This window comes from Hemitrygon akajei, chromosome 2, assembly GCF_048418815.1.
Source record: "Hemitrygon akajei chromosome 2, sHemAka1.3, whole genome shotgun sequence".
Lineage (NCBI taxonomy): Eukaryota > Metazoa > Chordata > Chondrichthyes > Myliobatiformes > Dasyatidae > Hemitrygon > Hemitrygon akajei.
In genome coordinates, this window is record NC_133125.1 from 45,292,744 (window position 1) to 45,313,745 (window position 21,002).

General features: G+C 43.8%; 1 long non-coding RNA gene across 1 annotated transcript in view; it reads left to right on the plus strand.

Annotated features, from left to right (window-relative positions):
- Nucleotides 1-16,822: 16,822 nt before the first annotated feature.
- LOC140737385 (uncharacterized) overlaps nucleotides 16,823-21,002 on the plus strand; it is a 36,220-nt gene continuing 32,040 nt past the window's right edge. Inside the window, exon 1 of the long non-coding RNA XR_012101131.1 lies at nucleotides 16,823-16,990. This is a non-coding gene — a long non-coding RNA (uncharacterized lncRNA). The remainder of the gene's footprint in view (nucleotides 16,991-21,002) is intronic.

Sequence of the window (21,002 nt, forward strand, 5' to 3'; positions counted from 1 at the left end):
CCTTTTATATCTTTCAGTTGCAGCTTTTGTGTGCTCAGCTCAGCAGTCACAACAATTTACTTGCCCTCATGGAACAAACAGTAGGATGGAACACATTTCTGCAGGTAAATAAATTTGAGGACAGTGTTTCACAGTTCCCCACAATCGGTGGAGTGGAAGCAACATACTGAGTGCTGGAGAGAACCTGGAGACCAGATGAAAGGCCTATTTCATTTCATTAATGCCGCCTTACCTACTCAGTGCCTCCAGTACTTCATGTGTTGGTGTGGTCAAAGTCTTGAGTGAGCTTGAAAAAGGCAGAGTGGCTGCTGCTGCTTCCTAATGCTCGGTGAAGATCAAATGCACTGTGCCACTGCATAGATGGAAACTACACTGTAATTCTGCAGCACAACACCCACAAAATGCTGGTGGAACACAGCAGGCCAGGCAGCATCTATAGGGAGAAGCGCTGCCGACGTTTCGGGCCGAGACCCTTCGTCAGGACTAACCGAAAGGAAAGATAGAGATTTGAAAGTAGTGGGGGGAGGGGGAAATGCGAATTGATAGGAGAAGACCGGAGGGGGTGGGATGAAGCTAAGAGCTGGAAAGGTGATTGGCGAAAGTGATACAGAGCTGGAGAAGGGAAAGGATCATGGGATGGGAGGCCTCAGGAGAAAGAAAGGAGTGGGGGGGGGGAGCACCAGAGGGAGATGGAGAACAGGCAAACAACTAAGTATGTCAGGGATGGAGTAAGGAGAGGAGGGGCATTAACGGAAGTTAGAGAAGTCAATGTTCATGCCATCAGGTTGGAGGCTACCCAGCCGGTATATAAGGTGTTGTTCCTCCAACCTGAGTTTGCATTCATTTTGACAATAGAGGAGGCCATGGATAGACATATCAGAATGGGAATGGGACGTGGAATTAAAATGTGTGGCCACTGGGAGATCCTGCTTTTTCTGGCGGACCGAGCGTAGGTGTACAGCGAAACGGTCTCCCAGTCTGCATCGGGTCTCACCAATATATAAAAGGCCACACCAGGAGCACCGGACGCAGTATACCACACCAGCCGACTCACAGGTGAAGTGTCGCCTCGCCTAGAAGGACTGTCTGGGGCCCTGAATGGTGGTGAGGGAGGAAGTGTAAGGGCAGGTGTAGCACTTGTTCCGTTTACAAGGGTAAGTGCCAGGAGGGAGATCGGTGGGAAAGGATGGAGGGGGACGAGTGGACAAGGGAGTCGTGTAGGGAGCGAACCCTGTGAAAAGCAGAAAGTGGGGGAGGGAAAAATGTGTTTGGTAGTGGGATCCCATTGGAGGTGGCGGAAGTTACGGAGAATTATACATTGGACCTGGAGGCTGGTGGGTGGTAGGTAAGGACAAGGGGAACCCTATCCCGAGTCAGGTGGTGGGTGGATGGGGTGAGGGCAGATGTGCGGGAAATGGGAGGGATGCGTTTGAGAGCAGAGTTGATGGTGGACGAAGGGAAGCCCCTTTGTTTAAAAAAGGAAGACATCTCCTTCGTCCTGGAAAGAAAAGCCTCATCCTGAGAGCAGATACGGTGGAGACGGAGGAATTGTGAGAAGGGGATAGCATTTTTGCAAGAGACAGGGTAGGAAGAGGAATAGTCCAGGTAGCTGTGAGAGTCTGTAGGCTTATAGTAGATAGGCCGTCTCCAGAGATGGAGACAGAAAGGTCAAGAAAGGGGAGGGAGGTGTCGGAAATGGACCAGGTAAATTTGAGGGCAGGGTGAAAGTTGGAGGCAAAGATAATGAAGTCGACGAGCTCAGCATGCGTGCAGGAGGCAGTGCCAATGCAGTCGTCGATGTAGCGAAGGAAAAGAGGGGGATGGATACCGGTATAGACTTGGAACATGGACTGTTCCACAAAGCCAACAAAAAGGCAGGCATAACTGGGACCCATGTGGGTGCCCATGGCTACACCCTTGGTTTGGAGGAAGTGGGAGGAGCCAAAGGAGAAATTATTGAGAGTAAGAACTAATTCCGCTAGACGGAGGAGAGTGGTGGTAGAGGGGAATTGGTTAAGTCTGGAATCCAAAAAAAAGTGAAGAGCTTCGAGACTATCTCGGTGGGGGATGGAGGTATATTGGGACTGAACGTCCATGGTGAAAATAAGTCGGTGGGGGCCAGGGAACTTAAAATCATTGAAAAAATTCAAAGCATGAAAAGTGTCACGAACATAGGTGGGAAGAGATTGAACAAGGGGGGATAAGACAGTATCAAGGTATGCAGAAATGAGTTCAGTGGGGCAGGAGCAAGCTGAGACAATAGGTCTACCTGGACAGGCAGGTTTGTGGATCTTGGGTAGTAGGTAGAAACAGGAAGTGTGGGGTGTGAGAACTATGAGGTTGGTGGCAGTGGATGGGAGATCCCCAGAACTGATAAGGTTGGTGATGGTATAGGAGACAATGGCCTTAGTGGGGTCATGATCAAGGGGTAAATAAGAGGAGGTATCAGAGAGTTGTCCCTGTGCCTCGGCCAGGTAGAGGTCAGTACGCCAGACAACAACAGCTCCCCCCTTATCAACGGGTTTTATAGTGAGGTTGGGATTAGTGCGGAGGGAGCAGAGAGCAGAGCATTCGGAAGGAGTGAGGTTGGAATTGGAACAGAGTGTGGTGAAGTCAAGATGGTTGATGTCCCATCGGCAATTAGCAATAAAGAGATCCAGAGCAGGCAGAAGACCAGAGCGGGGTATCCATGAAGAGGAGGAGGGTTGAAGACGAGAGAAGGGGTCATCGGTGGGGGTAGGAGAGTCCTTGCCAAAGAAGTAAGCTCGGAGACGGAGCCGGCGGAAGAAGAGTTCAGCATCATGGCGTACGCGGAACTCACTGAGGTGTGGGCGAAGGGGGACAAAGCTGAGCCCTTACTGAGAACAGAGCGCTCTGCCTCAGAGTTGCAGGTCAGAGGGAATGGTAAAGACACGGCACGGATGAGAGATGGGATCAGAGGGGGGAGGGAGGCTGGTAGTGTCAGTGGAGAGGGAAGGGACACGAACATAGGTGGGAAGAGATTGAACAAGGGGGAAAAGACAGTGTCAAGGTATGCAGAAATGAGTTCAGTGGGGCAGGAGCAAGCTGAGACAACAGGTCTACCTGGACAGGCAGGTTTGTGGAACGAACGTAGGTGGGAAGAGATTGAACAAGGGGGGATATGAACATGCTTTCTCATGCTTTGAATTTTTTCAATGATTTTAAGTTCCCTGACCGCCACCGTCTTATTTTCACCATGGACGTCCAGTCCCTATATACCTCCATCCCCCACCGAGATGGTCTCGAAGCTCTTCGCTTTTTTTTGGATTCCAGACCTAACCAATTCCCCTCTACCACCACTCTCCTCCGTCTAGCGGAATTAGTTCTTACTCTCAATAATTTCTCCTTTGGCTCCTCCCACTTCCTCCAAACCAAGGGTGTAGCCATGGGCACCCATATGGGTCCCAGTTATGCCTGCCTTTTTGTTGGCTTTGTGGAACAGTCCATGTTCCAAGTCTATACCGGTATCCATCCCCATCTTTTCCTTCGCTACATCGACGACTGCATTGGCGCTGCCTCTTGCACGCATGCTGAGCTTATCGACTTCGTTAACTTTGCCTCCAACTTTCACCCTGCCCTCAAATTTACCTGGTCCATTTCCGACACCTCCCTCCCCTTTCTTGATCTTTCTGTCTCCATCTCTGAAGGCGGCCTATCTACTGATATCTACTATAAGCCTACAGACCCTCACAGATCCTCTTCCCACCCTGTCTCTTGCAAAAAGGCTATCCCCTTCTCACAATTCCTCCGTCTCCACCACATCTGCTCTCAGGATGAGGCTTTTCATTCCAGGACGAAGGAGATGTCTTCCTTTTTTAAACAAAGGGGCTTCCCTTCGTCCACCATCAACTCTGCTCTCAAACGCATCTCTCCCATTTCCCGCACATCTGCCCTCACCCCATCCACCCGCTACCCCACTCGGGATAGGGTTCCCCTTGTCCTTACCTACCACCCCACCAGCCACCAGGTCCAACCTATAATTCTCCGTAACTTCCACCACCTCCAATGGGATCCCACTACCAAACACATTTTTCCATCCCCCCCCTTTCTGCTTTTCACAGGGATTGCTCCCTACACGACTCCCTTGTCAACTCGTCCCCCTCATCCCTTCCCACTGATCTCCCTCCTGGCACTTATCATTGTAAGCGGAACAAGTGCCACACCTGCCCTTACACTTCCTCCCTCACCACCATTCAGGGCCCCAGACAGTCCTTTCAGGTGAGGCGACACTTCACCTGTGAGTCGGCTGGTGTGGTATACTGCATCCGGTGCTCCCGGTGTGGCCTTTTATATATTGGTGAGACCTGATGCAGACTGGGAGACTGTTTGGCTGAACACCTACGCTCGGTCCGCCAGAAAAAGCAGGATCTCCCAGTGGCCACACATTTTAATTCCACGTCCCATTCCCATTCTGATATGTCTATCCATGGCCTCCTCTATTGTCAAAATGAATCCAAACTCAGGTTGGAGGAACAACACCTTATATACCGGCTGGGTAGCCTCCAACCTGATGGCATAAACATTGACTTCTCTAACTTCTGTTAGATAGATAGATAGATAGATACTTTATTCATCCCCATGGGGAAATTCAACTTTTTTTTTCCAATGTCCCATACACTTGTTGTAGCAAAACTAATTACATACAATACTTAACTCAGTAAAAAAAATATGATATGCATCTAAATCACTATCTCAAAAAGCATTAATAATAGCTTTTAAAAAGTTCTTAAGTCCTGGCGGTTGAATCCCCTTCTTACCCCATCCCTGACATATTTAGTTGTTTGCCTGTTCTCCATCTCCCTCTAGTGCTTCCCCCCCCCTTTCTTTCTCCTGAGGCCTCCCATCCCATGATCCTTTCCCTTCTCCAGCTCTGTATCACTTTTGTCAATCACCTTTCCAGCTCTTAGCTTCATCCCACCCCCTCTGGTCTTCTCCTATCATTTCGCATTTCCCCCTCCCCCCACTACTTTCAAATCTCTTACTATCTTTCCTTTCGGTTAGTCCTGACGAAGGGTCTCGGCCCAAAACGTCGACAGCGCTTCTCCCTATAGATGCTGCCTGGCCTGCTGCGTTCCACCAGCATTTTGTGTGTGTTATTGTTTGAATTTCCAGCATCTGCAGATTTCCTCGTGTTTGCTGTAATTCTGGAAATAGCTCTTCAGCCTCTGGGAGGAATTGGTTCACAAGGACGCTGGTGGATCGCAGCAGTAAGACACCTTTGTAGTTTGACTTTTCTCCTTTCCTGAAAAGGGTCATGTTTATGGCTTTTCTGAGGTAACAGTGCATTTAAATCTTTTTTTTTGCTTTAGAATTACACAATTTTTCTTTAGGCTCTTCTGCCCCACCAATCTGCACTGCTCAGCAAACCGCCCACTTAAACCCCAGCCTAATCACAGGACAATTCACAATCATCAATTAACCTATTAACCGGTACATCTTTGGACAGTGGGAGGAAACCAGAGCACCCGGAAGAAACCCACATGCACACAGGAAGAGTATACACGTACAAACTTTCTTACAGAGGACACTGGAATGGAACTCCAAACTTTAATGCCCTGAGCGTCAAAAGCATTGCGCTAACTGCTATGCTACCATGGCACCTCAACAATTGGGTACAGTGGTGCATTTCCCACATAATCTTCAGCTGACAGATTGGCTGAGATGGAACCATTGGTTTTTTTTCTTTGAAAATATCTTCTACCTCCCTATTACTTCCATTGTGAATAAGTGAAGATTCAAATTTAAGTTCCCCAAGCCAGAGTACAATTTATAATAATTGTTTTACCATTGGAGATTCGTTTGATTCAAATCAATCGTCTTAATGCATTGCATTGCTGAGTTTAAATATTAAAGCTAGCTTTTAGTTTCCATGTAAAATATATCTTGGCTATGTTATCCATCCCGTCCCTTCTGTCTCGTTACAAAGATAATGTGCACAGGATTTTTGTATCAATGGATGTGAGAATGCTTTGAAAATTTCTTCCTCATAGATTTTTTTAGTTATCTTAATATAAACAGTAAAATAAAATAAAAATCAATTTTGTCAAATACTTAGTGTGCAGTAGAGTGCAGCTTTTCTTGAGTCAACTAAATGGCATTTCTGAGAAAAGGTTTTAAGTTCATTCGGAATTAGCAAGATACACATGAGCAGTCTAATTGCTTCCAGCCCATATGAAGTTGTAGGGTTCTTGTTTTGCCTCTCTAGTGACTGATAAAAATTCCGTGATTACATTTAATAGTAGGTTTAGTATTAAACTCTGGCTATCACATTGCTGCAAAGGAAAATATATTCGTACATTTGGCTACAGGAAGCTGTTTGGAAAAAATCATAGAAAATTGGCAAAATTGTATTCATCTGAATCTTTCTAATATGGCACCATAGAGTAACTTGCATTCATGTAGTCTCTTCAATGATTTGACGATTAATCAGATTTATTATTATCAGCATATGCAGTGAAATTTGTTAACTTTACAGCAGCACTATAATGAAATACATGATAAATATAGAGAAAAAACTGTGTGTGTATATATATGTGTGTATATATGTAGATATATTAAATAGTTAAGTTAAAGTAAGGAGTGCAAAATAACAGAAATAAAAAAAGTACTGAGGTAGTGTTCATGGGTTCGATGACTGTTTAGAAATTGGATGTCAGAGAGGAAGAAGCTGCTCCTGAATTGCTGAGTGTGCTGTCAAGCTTCAGTACCTCCTTCCCAGTGTGAAGAGGGCCTGTCCTGGGTGGTGGAGATCTTTAATGATAGACACTGCCTTCCTAGGGCACTGCTCTTGAAGATGTTTTGGATACTATGGAGGCTCGTACTCATGACAGAGCTGACTAATTTTACAAGTTTCTGCAACTTATTGATCTTGAGCAGTAACCCTGCCCCATACCAGACAGTGATGCAGTCAGTCAGAATGCTTTCCATGCTACATTTGTAGAGGTTTTTGTGTGTTTCAGTTGACAAACCTAATCTCCTCAAACTCCTAATGAAATATCGCTGCTGTCTTGCATCAATATGTTTGCATCCAGGTTAGGTCCTGGATTTACAATGAGGAATTTGAAATTGCTCACATTCTCCACTTCTGATCCATCTATGGGGACTGGTTTGTGTTCCCTGGTCTTGCCCTTCCTGAAGTCCACAATCAGCTCTTCGGTCTTTCTAACAATGAGTGTAAGGTTATTGCTGCGACACCACTCAACTAATTGGTATATCTCACTCCTGTACGCCCTTTTGTCACAATCTGAAATTCTGCCAATAATGGTTGTATCATCAGCAAATGTATAGATGCTGTTTGAGCCGTGCCTAGCCACACAGTCATGGGTAGAGAGAGTAGAGCAATGGGCTGAGCATTGCCTGTGTTAATTGTCAGCAAGGTGTAGATGTTATTCCCTGTCCACACAGATTGTGGTCTTTCGGTTAGGAAGTTAAGGATCCAGTTGCAGAGGGAGATGTAGAGGCCCAGGTTCTGTAGCTTTTCAATCAGGATTGTAGGAATGATGGTGTTCAATGCTGAGCTGCAGATGATAAACAGCATCCTGACATACAGTGGATATTTCTACTGCCCGGGTGATCCAAGGCTGTGTGGAGAGCCATTCAGATTGCATCTACTGTAGACCTATTGTGGCGATAGGCAAATTGCAATAGGTCCAGGTCCTATTGATTCTAGGCATGACCAACCTCTCAAAGCATTTCATCACGGTAGATATGAGCACTACTGGTCAGTAGTTGTTGAGGCAGCTCACACTGATCTTGTGCTCTGGTGTGATTGTTTCCCTTTTGAAGCAGGTGGGAACTTCCAACTGTAGCAGTGAGAGATTGAAAACTTGGAATACTCCCGCCCATTGGTTGGCACAGGTTTTCAGAGCCTTACCAGATAAACCATTGAGCCCTGTTGCCTTGCGAAGATTCATCCTCTAGAACATATATGTCAAACTCAAGGCCCGCGGGCCAAATCCGGCCCTCGGTGGAATTATCTTTGGCCCGCGAGATAATATCTAATTACTATTAAAGCTGGCCCCAGTAATCGAAGCGCCTATGGCGTGTGATATGGCTAATGCTGAGTTTATTCAGGTACCAGGTTTTCAGGGTTTTTAGTGTTTATTCGGCAGTCTTGCTCAGCAGTCTTCTTCATAAGAAACGGAATTTGTAAAGTGAAACACTTTGTAGTTATAGCAGAGACTGAGACACATGAGAGCAGGCTGAAAAAACGGAGGCAACGAAAGCTGCGTTTGCACACGTCCGACTGATCCGGCCCGCATGAAGCTGCATTTTGCTCAATCCGGCCCATGACCAAAAATGAGTTTGACACCCCTGCTCTAGAAGGAGCCTGACGTCAGCCTCTAAGACAGAAATCACAGGGTCATCGGGTACTGCAGGGATCCTCATAGATGTAGCTTTTATTCTCCCTTTTAAAGTGAGCATTAAAGACATTGAGCTTGTCTGGCAGTGATACATCGCTGCCATTTATGATGTTGGGTTTTGCTTTGTAGGAAGTAATGGCCTGCAAACCCTGCCAACATTGACATGCATCCGATGTCACCTCCAGCCTCTCGGGATTTTTCCTTGGCTCTTGAAATAGCCCTCTGCAAGTCATTGAATCACAGAATCATAGAAATCTACAACACATTGCAGGCCCTTTGGCCCACAATGTTGTGTTGACCATGTAACCTACTGCAGAAACTGCATAGAATTACTCTACAGCATAACCCTCTACTTTTCTAAGCCCCATGTACTTATCTAAGAGTCTCTTAAAAGACTCTATTGTATTTGTCTCCACCACTGTCACTGGCAATGCATTCCACACACACAGCACTCTCTGTGTGGGGGGAAAAAAGTGGAAAAAAACAAACAACCAAACAAACTAACTTGCCTCAGACATCCCCCTTGTACCTACTTCCAAGCATCTTAAAATTACGCCTCCTCATGTTAGCCATTTCAGCCTGGGGGGGGGGGGGGGTGGGGAGCCTCTGGCTATCCACACGAACAATGCCTCTCATAATCTTATATACCTCCATCAGGTGATCTCTCATCCTCTTTTGCTACAAGGAGAATAGGTTCATTCAACCTATTCTCATAATGAATACTCTCCAATCCAGCCAACATCCTTGTAAATCCACATTCTTCCTGTAGTGAGGTGACTAGAACAGAACACAGTACTCCAAGTGGGGTCTAGCTAAAGTCTTATATAGCTTTAACATTACCTCATGGCTCTAGAACTCAATTCCACGGGTGATGAAGGTCATCTGCCATTTCTCAGCCCAGTTCTGCATCCTCTCGATGTCAAGCTGTGACAACCTTCCAGGCTATCCACAATACCACCAACTTTTGTGTCATCGGCAAACTTACTAACTCGCCCTTCTACTTCCTCATCCAGGTCATTTATAAAAATCACGAAGAGGAGGGGTTTCAGAACGCATCCCTGCAGAACATCACCGGTCACCATCCTGCATGCAGAGCATGAACCATCTAGAACCACCATCTGTGGTCAAGGGAATTCTGGATCCACAAAGCAAGGTCTCCTTGGATCCCATGCATCATTACTTTCTGAATGAACCTTGCACGGGGAACCAACGTGTTTTGTTATCTCCTCAAAGTCATGCCTGGTTTTCTTATATAGACCTGGATCGCCAGACTTAAATGCCACAGATTTAGCCCTCAGCAGACTACAAACCTCTTGGTTCATCCATGGCCTTTGGTTTGTGAATGTAGAGTAAGTTTTCGTTGACACACACATATCCACACAGGTTTTAATGAGCAACACACACAATGCTGGAAAAACTCAGCAGGCCAGGCAGCATCTATGAAAAGAAGTGCAGTTGACGTTTCAGGCTGAAACCCTTCAGCAGGGCTAGAGAAAAAAAAGCTGAGGAGTAGATTTAGAAGGTTGGGGGTGGGGAGAGAGAAACACCAGAAGATGGGTGAGACCTGAAGGGGGAGAGATGAAGTAAAGAGCTGTGAAGTTGATGAAATGAGGTGAGAGTAGAGAAAGGGGTTGGGAAATGAAGGGGTGTGGGTGGGCATTACTGGATGTTTGAGAAATCAGTGTTTATGCCATCAGGTTGGAGGCTGCCCAAATGGATTATAAGGTGCTGTTCGTCCAACCTAAATGTGACAGTGGAGGAGGACATGGATGGACATTTCAGAATGGGAAATGGAATGAAAATGGGTGGCCATGCTTGTTCAGGTGGACAGAGCGTAGATGTTTGGCGAAGCGGTCTCCCAATCTACGTTGGGTCCCACCATTGTACAGGAGGCCACACCGGGAGCACCGAACACATAAATGATCCCAATTAGACCCCACCTGGAAGGACTGTTTATGGCCCTGGGTGGTAGTGAGGGAGGAGGTGTAGGGGCAGGTGCAGCACTTGTTCTGCTTGTAAAGATGAGTGCCAGGAGGGAGATCAGTGGGGTGGGATGAATGGACAAGGGAGTCATGTAGGGAGTGATCCTTGCAGAAAGTGAAGGGGGGGGGGGGAAGGAAAGATGTGCTTGGTGGTGGGATCCTGTTAGAGGTGGTGGAAGTTTCGGAGAATTATGTGCTGGACACGGAGGCTGCTGTGGTGGTAGGTGAGGACAAAAGGAACCCTATCCCTGGTAGGGTGGTAGGAGGGTGGGGTAAGAGCAGACGTGCATGAAATGGAAGAGATGCAGTTGAGAGCAGCATTGATGGTGGAGGAAGGGAAACCCGTTTCTTTGAAAAGACAGGACATCTTCATTCTAGAATGGAAAGCTGCATCTTCAGAGCAGATGCGGCGGAGACAGTGGAATTAAGAAAAGAGGGTGGCATTTTTGCAAATAGTAAGGTGGGATGAGATGTAATAGACAATAGACAATAGGTGCAGAAATAGACCATTCGGCCCTTCGAGCCTGCACCGCCATTTTGAGATCATGGCCGATCATCTACTATCAATACCCGGTTCCTGCCTTGAACCCATATCCCTTGATTCCCCTATCCATAAGATACCTATCTAGCTCCTTCTTGAAAGCATCCAGAGAATTGGCCTCCACTACCTTCCGAGGCAGTGTATTTCAGACCCCCACAACTCTCTGGGAGAAGAAGTTTTTCCTTAACTCTGTCCTAAATGACCTACCCCTTATTCTCAAACCATGCCCTCTGGTACTGGACTCTCCCAGCATCTGGAACATATTTCCTGCCTCTATCTTGTCCAATCCCTTAATAATCTTATATGTTTCAATCAGATCCTCTCTCAATCTCCTTAATGCCAGCGTGTACAAGCCCAGTCTCTCTAACCTCTCTGTGTAAGACAGTCCAGACATCCCAGGAATTAACCTCATGAACCTATGCTGCACTTCCTCTACAGCCAGGATGTCCTTCCTTAACCCTGGAGACCAAAACTGTACACAATACTCCAGGTGTGGTCTCACCAGGGCCCTGTACAAATGCAAGAGGATTTCCTTGCTCTTGTACTCAATTCCCTTTGTAATAAAGGCCAATATTCCATTAGCCTTCTTCACTGCCTGCTGCACTTGCTCATTCACCTTCAGTGACTGATGAACAAGGACTCCTAGATCTCTTTGTATTTCTCCCTTACCCAACTCTACACCGTTCAGATAATAATCTGCCTTCCTGTTCTTACTCCCAAAGTGGATAACGTGGGTAGCTGTGAGAGTCCGTGGGTTTGTAATGGACAACGGTGGATAAACTGTCTCTGGAGATAGAGACAGTGAGATCGAGAATGGGAAGGGAGTTGTCGGAAATGGAACCAGATAGAACGAAGAAGATGTCCTAGTTTTTTCAAAGAAAGGGGCTTCCCTTCCTCCACCATCAATGGTGCCCTCAACTGCATCTCTTCCATTTCATGCACGTCTGCTGTCACTCCATCCTCCCATCACCCTACCAGGGATAGGGTTCCTCTTTTCCTCACCTACCACCCCACCAAATCCGTGTCCAGCACATAACTCTCCAAAAATTTCTGCCACCTCCAATGGGATCCCACCGCCAAGCACATCTTTCCCTCCCGCGCCCCCCCCCCCCCCACTTTCTGCTTTCCACAGGGATCACTCCCACACAACTCATTTGTCCATTCATCCTTCCCCACTGATCTCCCTCCTGGCACTTAACCTTTCAAGCGGAACAATTGCTACACCTCCTCCCTCACGACCTCTGTTAGGGTCATTTACTGTGTTCAGTGCTCCCGGTGTGGCCTCCTGTACATTGGTGAGACCCAATGTGATTGGGAGCCCGCTTCACCAAGCATCTATGCTCCATCTGCCAGGACAAGTGGCATCTCCCAGTGATCACCCATTTTAATTCCACTTCCCACTCCCATTCCGATATGTCCATCCATGGCCTCTTCCACTGTCACAATTAGGTTGGAGGAACAACACCTTATATTCCGTTTCAGTAGCCTCCAACCTGATGGCATGAACATCGATTTCTCAGACTTCCAGTAATGCCCTTCAACACCCCCTCCCCTTCTCCATTTTCATCTCCTTTTCCTACTCTCACCTCATCTCATTAATAAATTTCTCAGCACTTCACTTTATCCCTCTCCCTTCAGATTTCACCTATCAACTGGTGGTTCTCTCTCCCCTTCCCCACCTTTAAAACCTACTCCTCAGCTTTTTTTTCTCCAGTCCTGCCAAAGGGACTTGGACCAAAACGTTAACTGTACTTCTTTCCATAGACGCTGCCTGGTCTGAGTTCCTCCAGCATTTTGTGTGTGTGTTGCTCAGATTTCCAGCGTCTCTTGTTTCAGGTTTTAATGAAGTCAGTGTCAACTGTGGCATACTCATCCAGGCTTGAAAATGACTACCTGCACACAGTCCAATCCACTGATTCAAAGCAGTCCTGTAAGTGATGGTTACTGGGTGACAATTAGTTGGCCATTAACTATGTGATTAACAAGTTTTCCAACAAACCCTCATTGTTTACTTGGTGGTAACAGGAGAATATAAGGGATATATTTGGATGGAAAATCATTTAGTATTGATTTCCTTCAGAAATTAACTACTGACTGTTGTGTAAATACTTTCAATAGGCCTCCTGGACAGCTGGCAGGCTGACAAGACAAATGTAGGAGAACTTGGACAATAGATTCACCAAACATTAAAACTAAAGAGTATATTCAGCCTCCTCAAAAAATTTTCCGAACCTCCTGGAAGTGCACTTGATGTCTCCTCTAAAATGTTTTACGTTCCTGTCCACACCATCCATCCAATTCTTAGAGAGCAATTGTTACTTTTTATCGATAATTTATTTTTATTGAAGTTCATCATCAAACAAACATTTCCATAAGATGTATTTTAGATACTGTACATAGATATCATATATTCATATTTGCCACAAATCTCCACATAATATTTATCTGAGGTATACACTTATAGAAAAGAGTGGAAAGAAAGAACAAGCAAAAGGAGAAAACTATGTTCAAGTAGGGAGTAATCCTTTTTTACAACATATTCATTGATTTGTGAGAATAAAATCAGGCCTATGAGGTGTTATGTAGTTAAACCATTTTTCCCAGTATGAATCAAACTGTTCCAGCTTATGATTAACAGATGCTGTTACCTTCTCAATTTTGTGAACGTCAATTGTAATTTCCATCCATGCATTTAAGGTTGGGCTCTCCTGTGATAACCATTTCCTGGTAAGAGTGTTTTTACCAGCCACTAGCAGTATATTCATTAAATATTTATCTCTTTTCAACCACTCTTGAGGTATATACCCAAAAAATATGGTCTTGCTTTCTAAGGGTATTTCACACTTAAAGATGTCTTCTAGGGCATTATGTATCCCCCTCCAATAGTCTTTGATAACAGGGCAATCCCAGAAAATATGATAATGGTTTGCATTTTGATTCCCACAATTTCTCCAGCAAACAGGGAGGTTATTATCATAATGGGATTTCTGAGAGGGTGTAATAAAATATCTTATCAAGTTTTTCCATCCAAACTCCCTCCATTTCTGTGAACTGGTACACTTCCATTGATACCTCCATATTATTGTCCATTCTTTCTCAAATATAATTATCCCTCCTTCTTTCTCCCATTTTGTTTTAATGTATGAAATCGAATGTGTTTTAAGATTTGACAAACCCTTATACACGCTTGAAATTATTCTTCTACTGTTACCTGAATTATATGCTTTTCTAAATAGCTCTATCAAACATGTACTTCCCTTGGTTACATTTTTAACCATCCTATTAACATACTGTCACATCTGTAAATACCGATAAAAGTCTTGTTTTTCTAGTAAGTGTTTCTCTTTAAGCATTTCAAACCCGAACAGTGTTCGTTCTTTCAATATATTGCAAAGAACTGTTATTCCTTTAGCTGTCCAGTGAGAGCAATTGTTTCCACCAAACCTGGACTCATACATGAAAAAATGGGCCCCTGAGAACAAATTAAATTATCAGTACTGAAAAGGTAGTTTATTGACTTGTACTTTTACATAGCTCTTACCATTACATCCTTTACTAAATATTTTTGCCCTTAGTAATATAATTGAAGCTTCCTTGATGCAACCTCTTGAGATTTGATCTCTGCTGCAATTTATCTGAATTCTGCAGTTTGTAAGTATTTCTTAGCTTATGAAGTAGGTTGTCACCATATGTCCTGGTAATCAAAATAAAATACCTAAACCATGACCTTGACATGAACTGCCAATTATAATTAAGTTTAGTGGAGAGGTAAATTTTCAAGGGATGTGGACCAAACATAAGCAAATGGCATTAGTTTAGACGGGTATTTGGTCAGCATATACAAAATAGGCCAAAGGGTATGTTTGTGTTGTGTAAGTCCATGAATAACTTAAATGCACAATGTTCATGGCCACTTAGTATCACAGAGTCATATGTTATTAAAACAAGCTCATCGAACACCAATCCTACACTTACTCCACCTACTTCCACCCACATTCCCCACACCTCCCTCAGGATTCCATAACTCAAATACACACTGCAGTCCACTGGCCAATTAACCTACCTATCAGAACAAACTTCTGGAGCAAGCTGAGCAACCTACAGGATCACATGGAGAAGGTACAAATTCTACACAAAGAGCACCTGAGGTCAGGATTGATTAGGGTCACTGAAACAGCACCCCAACAATCGCACTCTGGAAATGTAACCCCTTTCACTCTTTTCTTGGGTAACTAATACCCTCGACTATTCCAACGTTTCTTCAAAATAAAAGTTGATATGTCTGACTATTCTTGTGGTATAAAAAAGGCATTTTATTCCCAGGAGGAAATGTTGGTTGTACGTCTGGAGTTAATTCTTATGAAGCTTGTTATTGTCCCCTCTGCACAATTTGGTGGTTTTCTAAGAGGATAAGTTAGATACTTGGAACATGTTCCTGATCTAAGAGATGGTAATGTACACTGTTCACTCGAGCTATAATCATTTCTGTGAGCCACAGATCCAAGTCAGCTTGGTCAGTGAGAAAGATGTTCCTATAACAAATTAAAGCCCAAGAGAAATCAGTAGTGTTCAACTCTAGCGTCTGGTAGAGGTTCTTGCAAACTGTGACCAGATTTGGAGGAGGCACCACACAGTTCCTGGCCAGTTGTTATTGGGATTGCTTTATTATTGTCTCATGTACTTAAATCCAGTGAAACACTATTGTTTTGCTTTCTGTCCAGGCAGATCATGCCATACATAATTAATCGAGGTAGTAAAAAGAAACAGAATGCAGAATATAGCCTGCATTTACAGAAAAGGTGCATTGCAGGTAGACTGATAAAGTGCAAAAGGACCACAACGAGGTAGTTGAGAAACCAAGGGCTCGTCTTTTTGAATATGGGATGTCCATTCAAGAGTCTGATAACTGTGGGGTAGAACTTGTCCTTGAATCTGGTGGTACATTCTCTCAAGCTTTGTCATCTTCTGACCCAGGGGAGGAGGGAAGGATAGAGAATGACCAGTTTGGGAGTAGTGCTGTTGATGGGTCTCAACCTGAAACGTCAACTGTTTACTCTTTCCCATAGATGCTGCCGAGTTCCTCCAGCATTGTGTGTGTGTGTGTGTGTGTGTGTGTGTGTGTGTGTGTGTGTGTGTGTGTGTGTGTGTGTGTGTGTGTGTGTGTGTGTGTGTGTGTGTGTGTGTGTGTGTATGTATGTATGTATGTATGTATATATATATATATATAGTTTGGGAATAGTCCTTGATTACGTTAGTTGCTTTTACAAGTTAGTAGGAAATATAAATGGAATCAATAGAGGATAGAGGGCAAATTCTATGGAAACTGCTGTATTGTGGTCTACAATGAAAAAATAAAATTTCCTGAGGATCCCACCAGTTTATTCGATAGATTCTATGATCTCACCTTTCACTGCAAACAGTATGAGAATGGAGCTGTAATTCAAGAGAAATATATGTAGCAAAGCATTGGTAAGATGAGTAAACCAGCAGTTAGGCCAAAGCACACAAAGCCTGTCTGCCAGAAGTCTGGATTATGTACAACTAAGGGTCCTGGTAGAATCATAGGATACAGTTTGGAAAGCTGATGCTCCCTGTCCCAGGGCTGTGGTGGAAGATGGAAATATTAATAATGAAAATACATTCTGGTACTTCAAGGGAATAGTGGGAGCATTTTTTGAAACCCAGAGGTTTTCTGTGTTGACTCTTCGGGTGTTTGCCAATAACAGCTGCAGACTTATTTACTTTGCTGAAGGGTGATAAGTAAAGCAAATATTGCTTTACATCAGCCACAAGATATTTGGGCAGAAAATGCTATTTGTGGAAACATCTCTGGAGAGAACCGTAAGATGGTAATGGAGCACAATATGACAGACGTTTTAATAATGGCGAGATATTCTGAAGTGAAGGATGGTCCAGTTTGAACAGCTTTAGCTCTAAGTATTATTTGATCTTTCCATTTCTGAGAAATGGAAATAGTCATATTCCTTAAAGGCAAGCTGCTTGAAAGAGGAGAACATGCTTCGTTTGGAGAGCAAGTTCATTGAAGTGCTAAGATATGCCTATACTATTGCCAGAACCGGAAGGTGAGTAATTCAATATGATGTGTTGTACCAACACTATTTCAATCAAGTCAGATGATGGAATTGTGGTGGATGAAGTCACACAAGACCTTGGTATCTACCAGACCTGCTTTTTCACAGAGCTACTAAACAAGCTGGGTCAGGCTCAGATTAGTCTGGATGGATTGAGGAAGGATTTTAGTGCAAGATGGAGATGATTAAAGGAATGGTAGATCCCATGAATGATGTTTCCTGAAGCTTGAAATTAAATATGTCAGTTCAGTGCAATATAACCAAGGTATGGCAAGAAAGCTATGATGGCTGTGAAAAGGAAACCATCCAGCTGGAAGGCTAGGAAAATAACTTATTGATTTTCAAATGTCAGCAGAGAAGAAATTTGGGTCCAGACTACAAGGGAAGCTAATGTTGAGAGCAACACTGCAAGATGTTGCAAAGAGATTGGAAATGCTAGGAAGAAAAAATAGAAGATATTAATACTGGAATTATGGCCTGAGGAAATGTTTAAGAAAGTATGTACAATTGCAATTAAAAGCAACAAATGCTGGAAACATTCAGCAGGTCAGGCAATACCTGTAGAAAAAGAAACACCTTTAATGCTTCATTTTGAAAATGCTTTATCTGACCTGGAATGTTAACACTCTTTTCTCTTTGCTGATCATTTCCAGCAGTTTTGAATTTCATTGCTGATTTCAGCCTCTGCAGCCTTTTCTTCTAATTGTGCTAGCTATTAGGAATATCGGCCTGTATAAAATTAATGTTTAGAAATGTAATGCAATTTATTATAATTAAGTAAATTTAGTACAGAAATATTAGATGCATTGTACCATCCACGGTTGGTGCCTTCTACAGAAGATATCTGATTGGAAGCTCAAACTTACAGGTTGCCATCCCTGAGACGCAGACCTTTATCTTTCACTGATAACACTTTGGAAGCGAGAAAGATCATAGCCCCTACCTTCCTTCTCTGGCTGGTTACCCATGAATGCAACTCAGGCATCAGAATTCAAAAGATTTAACAGTTACCACATTTACATAGGCTGCTAACTTCTCAGCTGCTGCAAGGATAGATTCTGTTATCTATTTTAGCTGGATATATTACTAATTAAACAAGAAATAAGCCACCACTTGCAGCTCAGTTCATTGTTCAGTTTGCTTCAAGCATTCATTGGTAACTTAAATATCTCTTGCATTTCTGCTCCACATTTCTATTGATTACACAAGAGCTTGCAGATTCTGGAATCTGAGCAACAGTCTGCTAGAGGAATGAGAGGATTGAGCAGCAGCGATAACATAAAGCTAAGCACGATGCAATTACAGCTCAGGGCATTCCAGAGTTTGGAGTAAAATACTGGAGCCATCTCTAAGGAGTATGTACAGTACGCTCTCCCCATGAGCACATGGGTTTCCTCCAGGTGCTCCAGTTTCCTCTTACAGTCCAAGGGTACCATTTAGTAGGTTAATTGTTCATTGTAAATTGTCCTTGATTAGGCTAGTTTTAAATAAGTGGATTGCTGTGCAGTGCATCTCATTGGGTCAGAAGAGCCAGTTCTGTGCTGTCTCTCTAAATAAAAATAGATCTGTGGCAGGGGGGAACAGAATTGTCAACATCTTCGGTTGAAATTCTGCATCAGGACTGAGAGTGGAGAGACGAGATGGCCAGTATAGAGAGGAGAAGGGGAGAGGCAAGAATGGATTCTGAGCTGGAGTTGGAGGATTGGCAGCTGAATGATAGATTGAGACAGACAAAGAGAGAAGAATAAAAACAGATGAAGCAAGGTGGGGGAGGGGATGTGAAGATGGGGGACAGCTGCTGGAGGGAGATCAGCAGGAATATGAAGTGCCACCAAAGCTGGATTTGGATAAGAGGAGGTTAGAAATATAGCCATTAGGAGGGAGTAAATTGAAGATGGGGGGGGGGGGGGGTGAGCAATGGGGGAACCTGCAGGTGAAGTTGTTGGTTGGAGCCAGAAGGCGGAAGGGGATGAAGATCAGTGAAGAGAGCTGGAGGAAGGTTTGAAGGAGGACAACAATGGGAGGACTGCAGGATCCAAAGGGGACCAAAAGAGGGGAGGATGTGAAGAAAGAACAAAATGAAAGAGAAAGAAAACTTGGGGTTACTTAAAACTGGAAAACTCAACAATCATACCATTGATTTGTAGACTACACAGGCAGGATAGAAGGTGTTGCTCCTCCTCCACTTCCCACTGGACTTCATCCTGGGAGTGCAAAATGCCAAGGATGCATAGGTCCTTTATATTATCTCTTGACTTGGTGTAGATAGTGCACGTAACGTGTAAAATTTCAGAGCTTATTATAAAAAGGAAGTGTTTTTAAGGGGTCAGCTTGCTTATCTTTTTATCAATGAAATAAATGAATTAGGTTAGATATGTATCATTGGAGTAACAATGCTCTTTGCACAGACACTATGACTAGCACTGGAGCAGTCATACTGTCTACTCATTGGTGCCAATTTGAATCAAACTATAATGATGTTTGAAGGTCAAAAATATCCAGTAAGTTTATTTTTTTCTGTTTAAAAGCACTGTAGCCTCAAGCTTGCATAGTAGGCAGGAGACCAACCAACTGTGTTTTGCATCAGAATCTATTGAGAACCATGAATGTACTTCTTCAATACACATCACAAAAGACCCTCGCCACCCAACAGATGCCTCTCCTCATTGGGGAGTAGGCACAGAAGCTTGAGGACCCACACTTTCTGATTTGGAAACTACTTCTTCCTCTCCATCAGATTTCTGAATGGTTCATGAACACCGCTTCGTTATTCTTTTTTTTATACTATTTATTGATTTTGTAATTTATAGGAATTTTATACCTTTTCAGTGGCATTGCTGTTGCAAAATAACAAACTTCATGTCATATGAGTCAGTGATAATAAACCCAATTCTGATTTAGAATTTACCAATTCTTTGAAAACTTACAGTCATTATGTGAAATCATCAGAGCAAAACCCATCAATGATATGGAGCACCGATGGAACTCAGCAGGTCTGGCCATGTCCTGAAGAAGGGTCTTGACACAGAATGTCAGCTGTTTATTCTTTTCCATAGATGCTGCTAGATCTGCTGAGTTCCTCCAGCATTTTGAGTTGTGTATCTATGCAGGGAAATGGACAGTTGATATTTTTGATCAAGATGGGTGGATGGTCTCCAGATCCCATCATCTGCAGTCTCTTATGTCTACATCAGCGATATGAGCTAAGAAGCAGTACGATGGTTAAAAGAGGCTAATGCAAATTTACAAACAAGAAAATCTGCAGATGCTAGAAATCCAAGCAACACACATAAAATGCTGGGAGAACTTAGTAGGCCAGGCAGCATTTATGGAAAAGAGTACAGTCGACATTTCGGGCTCAAACCCTTCAGCAGGACGCAAATTTAATTATTTTTTTTGTAAAATTTTAGTGGGTCTCTAAGCCTTAGCTGCTTACCAATGGCAGTGCCTTGTTGATTGCTCTACACGGTTTGCCATCTTTAGTACCATTACCCCAGGACCACTCCTTTTTATTAATTTCAAAAATAAATTTTATTCATAATAAAAATATATACAAAAGGATAAACACAAGACATTTATTTAATTCATGGTCAATACTTTCAGTATTTTTTAAACATTGCGCCATTGCCACTTGTGTAGCTAACGGGGGTGGAACATCATTTCAATGTTTGGAGAGCTTCTCCACCCAGCTTAACAAACCAGCAGACTGAAGACCAAAACAACACACACAAAATGCTGGAGGAACTCAGCAGACCAAACAACTTCTGCGGAAAAGAGTAAGCAGTCGACGTTTTGGGTCAAGACCCTTCATCAGGACTGGTAGCGAGTCTGGGTGAGCACATGGTCGTGGTGTCAGAGGGCGGCCGAGATCACAAAGGGGGAGCAGTGAGGGAGAGTATCACTGAACTCCTGTCAAAGAGAAGATGTGAACTTCTTCAGGGTAGTCACCCCTGGAAGAGACTTTGCAGTAGTATCACAAACACAAGAAAATCTGTCCTGATGA